Source organism: Rhinopithecus bieti, unplaced genomic scaffold (genome assembly GCF_001698545.2).
Source record: "Rhinopithecus bieti isolate Rb0 unplaced genomic scaffold, ASM169854v2 scaffold_13029, whole genome shotgun sequence".
Taxonomy (NCBI): Eukaryota; Metazoa; Chordata; class Mammalia; order Primates; family Cercopithecidae; genus Rhinopithecus; species Rhinopithecus bieti.
Window position 1 is genome coordinate 126,050 of NW_016807982.1, and position 12,891 is coordinate 138,940.

Here is a 12,891-nt window from a genome sequence, read left to right on the forward strand (position 1 = left end):
CCTAAAATCCCAGCACTTTGGGAGGCTGAGGCGGTGGATCACCTGAGGTCAGGGGTTCAAGACTAGCCTGACCAACATGGTGAAACCCCGTCTCTACTAAAAAATACAAAAATTAGCCAGGTGTGGTGGCAGGCGCCTGTAATCCCAGCTAGTCAGGAAGCTGAAGCAGGAGAATCACTTCAACCTGGGAGGCAGAGGGCTGCAGTGAGCTGAGATCAGGCCATTGCACTCCAGCCTGGGCAACAGAGCAAGATTCCATCTCAAAAACAAAAAAAAAGGGGGAAAAAAAGAAAAAAAATCCAACAACTTAAATATCTTCCAACTCTGTATGTGAGCTCTGGGAATTTTTCTGCTCGTAGAAACTCAGGACTCCTGTGAAGAGTTATTGATCTCTTTGCATAATTGCTTCTTCTCTGGTACTTTGCCTCAAACTTCCAGGCACCTCATGCTCCTGAACACTGATCTCTGCTCCATTCAGTGTGATTTTTCTCTTCCTGTATTCCAGTGCAGAAAGCCAAAGTGACAGTAGGACATACCTCACTTGGTTCCATTCTCTCAGGGATCACAGTCCCATACTCCCTGATTTCATTGTCTGAAAATAATTTTTTTCATGTATTTTGTTCGGTTTTTCTAATTGTTTATAGCAGAAGGCCAACGTGGGTACCAGTTACTCCAACGTGGGAAAAGAATTTTATTTTTATGGTTTTCTGATTTTACTTTACTTTATAGATATACAGTATCACCTGCAGTAATAATAATTTATTCTTTCTAATATTCACACGTTGTAGTTAGTTATCTTGTCTAATTCATTGGCTAGTACTTCCAGGACAATGTTAAATAATAGTATTGATATTTTCCTGGTATTTTTCTGTATGGGTAGATGGGATAACATTTTAAAGGGAGGCTGGGCATAGTGACTCACGCCTGTAATCCCAGAACTTGGGGAAGCCCAGGTGGGTAGATCGAAGAATCGCTTGAGCCTGTGAGGTGGACATTGCAGTGAGCCAAGATGGTGCCATTGCATTCCAGCTTGGGCTACAGAGTGAGACTCCATCTCAAAAAAACAAAAAACAAACAGAAACAAACAAACAAACAAAAAATTTTAAGAGAGCATTGACTGGGCACAGTGGCTCATGCCTGTATATAATCCCAGCACTTTGGGAGGCTGAGGCAGGCAGAACACTTGAGTCCAGGAGTTCGAGACAAGCCTGGCCAACATGGTGAAACTCCGTCTCCACTAAAAATACAAAAAATTAGCCAGGCATGGTGGCACATGCCTGTAGTCCCAGCTACTAGGGAGGCTTGAGGCACAAGAATCACTTGAACCTGGGAGGCAGAGGTTGTAGTGAGCCAAGATTGCACCACTGTACTCCAGCCTGGGCAACAGAGTAAGAGGTAAACCTCCTGTTCTAAAAAAAAAAAAACGAGAGAAAGAAAATTGTCATGGTTCGGTGGACTCACAGCCTGTAATCCCAAGACACTTTGGGAGGAGCCCCCGAGAAAGGCGGATCACGAGGGATCCAGGAGATCCGAAACCCATCCTGGCTTAACACGGTGAAACCAACCGCCTCCTAACTAAAAAAACATAACAAAAAACTAGCCCCGGAACGAGTGGCCGGGGCCTGTAGTCCCAGCCTAACCTCGGGAGGCTGAGGCAAGGAAGGAATGGCTACCCGAGGGGGGGGAAGGGCCGGAGTATTGCAGATGACCCGAGATCCGCCACTTGCACTCCAGCCTGGGCCGACAGAGCGAGACCAAAAAAAAAAAAAAAAAAAGAAAGAAAATTGTCAGGGTTAATGAAAATACTGGGGAAAAGGGCACTGTCCTATGGTGTTGACGGAGATACAAATTGATAGTGTTTTTGGAAGGCCGTTTGTCAGTACCCACTTAACAACTGGACTTCTAGGAATCAAATTATATCCTAAATGCTTGTCTTAGTCTGTTTCTGTTGCTATAACAGAATACCACAGACTGGGTAATTTATGAAGAACAGAAGTTTATTTGACTCACAGATCTGATGCCAGCATCTGGCAAGGATCATCAGATGATGGAAGGTATCCCATGGCAAGGAAGCACAGGAGCAACACAGAGAGACAACAAGGGGGCCAAACTCTTAGCAGGAGCCCACTCCCATGCTAACTAACCCACTCCCGAGATAACGGCATTAATCCATGCATGAATGAGGTGCCCACATGACCTAATTAACTCTTTAATCTACCTCTTAATACTGTTCCATGAGTTTGTAGCGACATTAAAACCATAACAATGCTCAAGGATGTATATGCAAAAAAAAATTTTTTTTTTTTTTTTTTTTTTTTTGAGATAGAGTTTCCCTCTTGTTGGCCAGGCTGGAGTGCAATGGTGAGATCTCAGCTCACTGCAACCTCCGCCCCCCAGGTTCAAGCGATTCTTCTGCCTCAGCCTATCCCAGAGTAGCTGGGATTACAGGTGCATGTCAATACATCTGGCTAATTTTTGTATTTTTAGTAGAGATGGGATTTTGCCACATTGGCCAGGCTGGTCTCAAACTCCTGACCTCAGGTGATCCACCCACCTCAGCCTCCCAAAGTGTTGGGATTACAAGCGTGAGCCACCGTGTCTGGCCTGCAAAAATATTTGTTGCAGCATCGTATTAGTCTGTTCTCACACTAATCCAAAGAAGTACCTGAGACTGGGTAATTCATAAAAGAAAGAGGTTTAATTGACTCAGTTCTGCATTGCTGGGGAGGTCTCAGGAAACTTACAATCATGGCAGAAGGTGAAGGAGAAGCAGGCATCTTCTTTATAGGGCATCAGGATGGAGTGAGTGCCAGCAGAGGAAATGCCAGATGCTTATAACACCATCAAATCTCGTGAGACTCACTCATTGTCATGAGAACAGCATGGGGGAAACTGTGCCTAGGATTCAATTACCTCCACCTGGTCCCACCCATGAGGATTACAATTCCAGATGAGATTTTGGGTGGGGACACAGCCAAACCATATTAAGCATTATTTATCATATCAAAAAAATGTAGTCATGATCCAACTACCTTGTTTCAAAGAGAACAGAGGAATTATTATATTTTAACCGAGGGGATATACTAGTACAGGTTGAGTATCCCTAACCTGAAAATTCGAAATCTGAAATGCTCCAAAATCTAAAAATTTTTTAGTACTAACCTGATGCTCAAAGGAAATGGCTCATTGGAGCATTTTGGATTTTGCATTTTCCAATTAGGGATGCTGAACCTAAGTATAATGCAAATATTCTAAAATCAAAAAAAATATGAAATTCAAAATGCTTCTGGTCCCAAGCATTTTGGATAAAGGATACTCAACCTGGCTGGGCGCGGTGGCTCATGCCTGTAATCCCAGCACTTTGGGAGGCCGAGGCGGGCAGATCACCTGAGGTCAGGAGTTCGAGACCAACCTGACCAACATGAAGAAACCCCCGTCTCTACTAAAACTACAAAAATTAGCTGGGCATGGTGGCGCATACCTGTAATCCCAGCACTCGGAAGACTGAGACAGGAGAATCGCTTGTACCCAGGAGGCGGATGTTGAGGTGAGATCGTGCCATTGCACTCCAGCCTGGGTAACAAGAGTGAAACTCTGTCTCTAAAAAAAAAAAAAAGGATAGTCAACCTGTAAAAGATTAGGCATTGATTTAATGCTTCCGTAGCAATATTCCCAGATGTCTTGTTTCACACTTGTCCGACATAACCATGCATATATTATGTCTCTGTTAGCACAGTATCCTGGGTTTGTCTGTACTCCAGAAACAAGGTCATATAAGCACTCAGCAAAAGCTGGGTCTTGGGGCACATAATGATAATGTGAAGGTCCAATCCCTAGCTAAGTGACTCAGTCTTTTTTATTTAATAATTTCTGGGAGATTTGGGATTTTGAAGCCCATTACTAGTAGAACCTGGCCTATATTAAACATGGAAGAAACTTCATTATAGACAGAACTCCTTGAGAACTAATTCATTATAGGGTCTTCATCTCTATATATGTTCATATTTATAACTTCCATACAGTACTGAGTAGTAGTTAATGTATTTCTAAAATAACCACTCAGGCCAGGTGCAGTGGCTCACTCCTGTAATCCCAACGCTTTGGGAGACTGAGGCAGGTAGATTGCTTGAGCCCAGGAATTTGGGACCAGCCTGGGAAACATAGTGAAACCCCATTGCTACTAAAAATACAAAAAATTAGCCAGGCATGGTGGTGCACGCCTGTAGTCCTAGGTACTCTAGAGGCTGAGGTGGGAGGATTGCTTGAACCTGGGAAGCAGAGGTTATAGTGAGCCAAGATTGTGCCACTGGCACTCCAGCCTGGGTGACAGAGTGAGACCCTGTCTCAAAAAAAAAAAAAAAAAAATCAGGTTAAGTGACTGAATCTGATGGTGGTCTGGGGTGGGAGTTCAGATGGTGAGGCATTAATATAGTCTTACTCATAGGTAAAGACTGGATTAGATTGTTCCAGTAATACAAAGGTCATTCATCATCCAAGAAATCCATTAATGTAATATACCATTTTAACAGGTTGTTGTGGGTTAAATTTGTTCTCCCAAAATGATATGATTAAGTCCTAATCTACAGTCTTTTATTTGGAAATAAGCCTATTGAAGATGTAATTTAAATGGTCACTAGGATAGGGTGGGCCCTTAATCCAGTATCACTGGTGTCCTTAAGAGAAGACAGTGTGAAGATGTGAGGAGAGAATACTTTGGGTTTTGTTTTGTTTTTGAAACAGAGTCACACTCTGTCACCCAGGCTGGAGTGTGGTGGCGGGATCTTGGCTCACTGCAACCTCTGCCACCCAGGTTCAAGCGATTCTCCTCCCTCAACCTCCTGAGTAACTGGAATTACAGTCGCCCGCCACCATGCCCAGCTAATTTTCGTATTTTTACTAAAGACAGGGTTTCACCATGTTGATCTCGAACTCTTGAACTTAAGTGATCCACCTACCTCGGCCTCCCGAAGTGCTGGGATTACAGGTGTGAGCCACCACACCTGACCAAGGAGGACAGAATACTTTGTAATGATAGAGAGACACACACGCAGGGAGAAGATGGCCATATGAAGACAGAGGCAGAGATTGGGGATAAGCTGCTTCAAACCAAGGAACACCTAGGGCCACCAGAAGATAGAATGAAATAAAGAGGGATTCCTCCCTTACAGCTTTCAGAAAAAACATGGTCCTGTTGACAATTTAATTTTGGATTTCTAGCCTCCAGATTGCAAGACAATAAAATTATATTTTTTTAAGTTACCTAGTTTGTGGTACTTTGTTAATGGCAGCCCTAGGAAACTAATATACAAAGAGGGGAAAACATATAAATGCAGAATAAACATTTAATACATTTTAGCTCTAATTTATGATTTTTTAAGTTTTAGCAAATTGAAAACAAAGGGTACCAATCAAATTCCTGTACTAAACGTCATCATTCTTTTTTTTTTTTGAGATAGAGTCTGTCTCTGTTGCCTAGGCTAGAGTGCAGTGGCACAAACAAGGATCACTGCAGCCTTGACCTCCTGGGCTCAAGGGATCCTACCACCTCAGCATCCCATGTAGCTGGGACCACAGGTGCATGTTACCATGCCCAGCTAATTTTGTTTTGTTTTGTTTTGTTTTTAGAGACAGAATCTCACTTTGTTGCCTAGGCTGGTCTCAAACTCCTGGCCTCCAGTGATCCTCCTGCCGTGGCCTCCCAAAGTGTCCAAATTAGAGATGTAAGCCACCATGCCCAGCCTAAGCATCCTTATTAATAGTTAAATTTTAGCAGTGTTTCCATTCAGCAAATGACACCTGCTGTCATGGCCTCTGTTCCACACTTTATGGGAGATCCTAGCCCATGCAGTAGGACAAACATAAGAAATGAGGCAGAAAAATGGAACTACATGAAATAAAACTCCTTATTTGCAGACACATAATTATTTACGAAGAATATTTCAGACAATCTTTGGGTTTTTTTTTTTTTTTTTTTTTTTTTTTTTTTTTTTGAGAAGGGTCTTGCTCTGAGGCTCAGCTGAAGTGCAGTAACTTACTGCAGCCTCAACCTCCTGGGCTCAAGCAATCCTACCTCAGCCTCCCAAGTAGCCAAGACCACAGATATGTGCTATTTTCTTATTTTTGTAGAGACAGAGTCTCCCTATGTTGCCCAGGCTGCTCTTGAACTCCTGGGCTCAAGTGATTCTCCCAACTTGTTCTCCCAAAGTGCTGGGATTATAGGTATGAGCTATAGCACCTGGACTCAGAAAATCTTTGGATAAACCATTAGAATTAATAAGAGACTTTAGCTAATAAGAGAGGTTGCTACATACCAGATTAATATACAAATATGAATAGTATGCCTATAAACCAGTAATAATGCAGTAGGAAAAAAAGTGCCCATTCATTATAGCAATAAAATCTATGAGCAGTAGGAATAAATCTAACAAAAATATATAAGATCTTAACAGAGAAAATAACATTGAAGAGTATGAAATACCTGAATAAATGGAGAATTATACCATGTTCATGGATGGTGAGACTCAACATTATAAAGATGTGAATTCTCTCCTAAATAAATCTAGAAGTTCAATAATGAAGCTTGTCAAACTGATGCTAATGTTTATGAGGTAGAAGAGTCAACATCATTTTTGAAAAAAATGTTACTTGAGGCCGTGCCTGGTGGCTCAACACCTGTAATCCCAGCACTTTAGGAGGCCAAGGTGGGTGGATCACGAGGTCAGAAGTTCGAGACCAGCCTGGCCAACATAGTGAAACCCCACCTCTACTAAAAATACAAAAATTAGCCAGGCATGGTGGCGTGTGTCTGTAATCCCAGCTACTCAGGAGGCTGAGGCAGGAAAATCGCTTGAACTTCGGAGGTGGAAGATGCAGTAAGCCGAGATTGTACCACTGCAGAGAGTGAGACTCCATCTCAAAAAAAAAAAAACTTGAGGAGGTGGGGCAACTCATTTTAAAGTTCTGATAATACTGTGAGGTATTGGTGCAGAGACAGGCAAATTGAGAAAGTGAACTGAATAAAAATTTCATCAATAGATCCATGAATTATGGACACTAGATGTATAACAGTAGTACCATTAAAATTAGTGGGGAAGGCTGGGTGTGGAGGCTCATGCCTGTAATCCCAGTATTTTGGGAGGCCAATTTACAAAATAAATTGAAGTAAATTAAAGCCCTAAAAGTGAAAAACAGAACTTTAAAAAATTATTTATGTCCTTGAGATAGGGAAGGATTTCTTACAATACAGAAGAAGCATACCATTAACTGATTGATAAATTTGACTGTATTAAAACTAAAATCAGTGCTGGGTGCGGTGACCCACGCCTGTAATCCCAGCACTTTGAGAAGCCAAGGTGGGCTGACCACCCAAGGTCAGGAGTTTGAGACCAGCCTGGCCAGCATGGTGAAACCCCATCTCTACTAAAAATACAAAAATTAGCCAGGCGCCTGTAATCCCAGCTACTTGGGAGGCTGAGGTAGGAGAACTGCACAAACCCAGGAGGCCAAGGTTGCAGTGAGCTGAGATTGCGCCACTGCACTCTAGCCTGGGAGACAAAGCAAGACTCTGTCTCAAGAAAAATAAATACATAATAAAAATACAAAAATTAGCCAGGCATGGTGGAGATGAGGTTAAAGAAGTACTGGGATGGAAAGCATGCAGATCATATAGGGCATTTTAGCTTATGAGAAGAACTTTGGAGTTGGATGATAAACCATTGGAAGGTTTTGTGTAGAGGAGTAATGTGATTTCACTTATGTTTTAGAAGGATCACTCTGGCTGCTGTATTCAGACTAGACTGAAGTTGCAAGGAGGCTATTAAAATAGCCTTTAGGGCCAGGTGCCACTTTGGGAGGCCGAGGCAGGCGCTTGAGGTCAGGAGTTTGAGACCAGCCTGGCCAACATGGCAAAATCCATCTCTACTAAAAGTACAAAAATTAGGCCAGGCGCAGTGGCTCACGCCTGTAATCCCAGCACTTTGGGAGGCCGAGGCAGGCGGATCACGAGGTCAGGAGATCAAGACCGTGCTGGCTAACACGGTGAAACCCCGTCTCTACTAAAAATACAAAAAAATTAGCCAGGTGTGGTTGTAGACAGCTGTAGTCCCAGGTACTCGGGAGGCTGAGGCAGGAGAATGGTGTGAACCAGGGAGGCAGAGCTTGCAGTGAGCCGAGATTGTGTCACTGCACTCCAGCCTGGGCAACAAAGCGAGACTCCATCTCAAAAAAAAAAATAAAAAAAATACAAAAATTAGCTGGGTGTGGTGGCGGGCACCTGTAATCCCAGCTACTCAGGAGGCTGAGGTAGGAGACTCACTTAAACTCTGAAAGCGGAGGTTTCAGTAAACTGAGATCGCGCCACTGCACTCTAACCCGGGCAACAAGAGCAAAACTCCATCTCAACAAATAGCCTCTAGATGATAAGTCATGGTGACTTGGATCAAGGTGGCGGCAGCAGCCGTGGAGAGAAGTGGTGGGATTTTGCTGTTCTGAAGGTGAAACCAACAACATGGAGTCAAAGATGACACAATGTCTTTGATCTAAACAGCTGGTAGAATGGAAGTTATGTTTCCTAAGATGAATAAGACTGTAGGAAAGGTAGATTTAGGTTGGAGGTGAACAAAAAGTATGGTTTTGCACGTGTTAAGATGCTGTGATTGGCTGGGCATGGTGGCTCATGCCTGTAATCCCAGCATTTAGGGAGGCCAAGGCAGGAGGATCGCTTCAGCCCACCAGTTTGAGACCAGGCTGGGCAACATAGTGAGACTGTGTCTGTATTTATTTAAAATAAATAATTTTTTAAAAAAGATGCTATCATATTATGAAATATGTGTTTGGTCTTCATCCCTCTTCCCTGGTATACAACTAAAATCGTTAGAATCTCCAAAGTGATGTCTTTTTGTATGCTCATGAATTGACTGCTGGCTGACTGGCAGCCTCTAGGTAGCTTCAGGTTTGGGACTGGTCACCAGAAAGGTCAAGCAGGAGTAGGGAGGTAGGACTTTCAGCCCACCCTCAGCCTCTGGGGAGGAGAGAGAGGCTAAAAGTTAATTTGATCACCAATGGCGAATGATGTCATTCATGCCTACATAATGAATTTTCCATAAAACCCAAAAGGCCTGGGTTTGGAGTGCTTCCAGATAGCTGAACATGTGGAGGTTCCTGGAGAGTGGTGCACTTGGGGGGGGCGTGGAAGCTCCAAGCGCCTTCCCACATGCCTTGCCCTATGCATCTCTTTATCTATATCCTTGTAATATCCTTTATAAGAAACCAAGAAACCTAAGTGTTTTCCTAAGTTCTGTGAGCTACTCTAGCAAATTAATCAAATTTAAGGAGGGCATTATGGGAACACCAGTTTATAGCTGGCTAGTCAGAAGCACACATAAAACAAGCTAGGGCCTGCAATTGGCATCAGAAGTTGGGGGATGCCTTACAGGACTGAGCCTTCAACCTCTGAGATCTGATGCTCTCTCCAGTTACATAGTGTTGGGATTGAATTGAAGTACAGGACAACTCGCTGGTGTCAGTGCAGAACTGATTGCTTGCTTGATGTTTGAAACTATGACCCTGGATGGGATCCTAAGTACTCCCTAGGGAATGATATAGGTAGAGAAGATGTTTGAGGCCTGAGACCCCATACATTCCAAAATCTGTAGATTAGGAAAATGGAGAAGAACCAGCAAAGGAGACTGAGAAGGAGTAGCTGGTGAGGTAGGAGAACCATGAAGGAGTAGTGTCCTGGTGGTCAAGTGAAAAAAGTGTTTTAGGATGAAGACAATGACCAACTGTGTAGGCAAAATGAAGACAAAGAAATGATCATTGGATTTGACAACATGCAAGTTACTAATAACCATAAAAAGGATGGTTTTGGCCAGGCCCGATGGCTAACGCCTGTAATCCCAGCACTTTGGGAGGCCGAAGCGGGCAGATCACCTGAAGTCAGGAGTTTGAGACCAGCCTGACCAACATGGTGAAACCCCATCTCTACCAAAAATACAAAAATTAGCTGGGTGTGGTAGCACGCACCTGTAGTCCCAACTACTCAGGAAGCTGAGGCAGGAGAATCTCTTGAACCCAGGAGGCAGAGGTTGCAGTAAGACGAGATCGCGCCACTGCACTCCAGCCTAGGTGACAGAGTGAGACTCTAACTCAAAAAAAAAAAGAGTGGTTTTGATGGATGGTGATGAAAACCTGATTGGAATGGGTTCAAGAGAGACAGGGAGACAGCAAATACAAACAAAACGAGCAAAACCATTTCAATGAATTTTGTGTAAAGGGAGTTGAAAAATGGAATAGAAGCCAAAAGTAGATGTGAAATCAAGGGGAAGTTTTTTGTGTTTTTTGTTTTTGAGACGGAGTCTCGTGTCACCCAGGCCAAAGGGGAAGTTTTTGTTGGCACATCTGTTTGTTTGTTTTTGAGTTACAGTCTTGCTCTGTCGCCTAGGCTGGAGTGCAGTGTCGCAATCTCGGCTCACTGCAGCTTCTGCCTCCCAGGTTCAAGCGATTCTTCTGCCTCAGCCTCCTGAGTAGCTGGAATTACAGGCACCCACCACCATACCCAGGTGATTTTTGTATTTTTAGTAGAGATGGGGCTTCATCATGTTGGTCAGGCTTGTCTAGAAATCCTGACGTCAAGTGATCCGCCCCCCTCAGCCTCCCAAAGTGCTGGGATTACAGGTGTGAGGCACTGCGCCTGGCCTGTTTGTTTGAGGTGCAGTCTTACTCTGTTGCCCAGACTGGAGTGCAGTGGTGCAATCTCTGCTCACTACAACCTCCACCTCCCAGGGTCAAGCAAATCTCCTACGTCACCCTTCTGAGTAGCTGGGATTACAGGTATGCTCCACCATGCCTGGCTGATTTTTTGGTACTTTTAGTAGAGATGGGGTTTCACCATGCTGGCCAGGCTGGTCTTGAACTCCTAACCTCAGGTGATCTGCCTGCCTTGGCCTCCCAAAGTGCTGGGATTACAGGCATGAGCCACCACGCTCGGCCTCTGTTTTTAAGATAGGAGATACTTGATATCATGTTTGTACAATATTTGCAATTACCCACTTTGCGGACGGGCGCGGTGGCTCAAGCCTGTAATCCCAGCACTTTGGGAGGCCGAGACGGGTGGATCACCAGGTCAGGAGATCGAGACCATCCTGGCTAACACAGTGAAACCCCATCTCTACTAAAAAAAAATACAAAAAACTAGCCGGGCGAGGTGGCGGGCGCCTGTAGTCCCAGCTACTCGGGAGGCTGAGGCAGGAGAATGGCGTGAACCCGGGAGGCAGAGCTTGCAGTGAGCTGAGATCCGGCCACTGCACTCCAGCCTGGGCGACAGAGCGAGACTCCGTCTCAAAAAAAAAAAAAAAAAAAAAAAAAATTACCCACTTTGTGTACAGAGGGGAATGATTTTGAATTCAGCTTAAGCACAGCTTATTTCTACCTGGCTTGGGTTCAGAGACCCACCCTTCCTGAGCAATGTCACATTTGCTTCTGCAAGGTGCCCTGAAGGCACTACCAGCCTGGGACCAATTTTCAGGTTGATTTCTCTTTTTTTAAACTTTATTTATTTATTTATTTTTATAGAGATGGAGATCTTACCATGTTGCCCAGGCTGATCTCGAACTCCTAGGCTCAAGTGATCTGTCCATCTCAGCCTCCCAAAGTGCTGGGATTACAGGCATGAGCCACTGTGCCCAGCCTATGTTAATTTTTCAGGTTGAGATTTCCCACACCAAGCAGGTAAAGTAAATCTGGTCTCCAGAATCTCACAAGGCAAATCACTGGGCCTCAGTATTTCACGTAGGGCCTTTTTTTCCATACCCAGGGCCCTGCAAAGACAAACTTTCTTTACCTTCTCATTGGACTTAGTCAGAATTTTTAGTCCTTTTTCACTAAGGTTGTGGTCCTCAGAGGGTTCTAACTTCCCAGCTGTCAGCTCTAATAGATCAGAGTTTGGTACTGGTAAGGACCTAGTCCCTTAGCCATTACTGGCCCACACAGCTCAGGCTGTACTGCCTCTGCTTAGCTGGCATCTAGGGATTTCTACATCTTTCTTGCAAGCTCAGCCACACCTTTAAAAAACTTCAGCTGTATTTTATCCAGCATCTCTAGGGATTTGTGGCAGAAAAGTTTTCACCACTATTTTGCTGGAGCCAGAAATTTTTCTCCTCACTCTACCGGGCTAATTCCTGCTCACCTTTGAGGTCTCAGTTTAAATGTTCCTTCTAAAGAGGTATCCCCAACCTTCTCCATCTCAGTCTAAGCTAGGATACTACTCATAGCCCCTTTATACTACTCATAGCACCTTCTTTCTTTCTTAGCACTTAACTTGTCATTGTAACTTCATACAAGTCTTTGTTGAATTTAATTAAATTTAACTCTATATATACACACACACATATATATATACACACATATATATATATGGAATCTCACTCTGTCGCCCAGGCTGGAGTGCAGTGGTGCAATCTGGGCTCACTGCAACCTCCACTTCCTGGGTTCAAGCGATTCTCCTGCCTCAGCCTCCCAAGTAACTGGGATTACAGGTGTGCACCACGATGCCCAACTAATTATTTTTTTTTGTATTTTTAGTAGAAATTGGGGTTTCACCATGTTGGCCAGGCCGGTCTTGAACTCCTGACCTCAAGTGATCCACCTGCCTCAGCCTTCCAAAGTGCTGGTATTACAGGTGTGAGCCACCACTCCCGGCCTAATTTAACTTTTTTAGAGACAGAGTCTTGTGGCCCAGGCTGGTGTGCAGTGCGTGTTGTGATCATGGCTCACTGCAGCCTCCACCCCCTGGACTCAAGTGATCCTCCTGCCTCAGCCTCCTAAATAGCTAGGACTACAGGTGCTCTCCATCACACCTGGCTAATTAAAAGAGATATATATATATATATATTT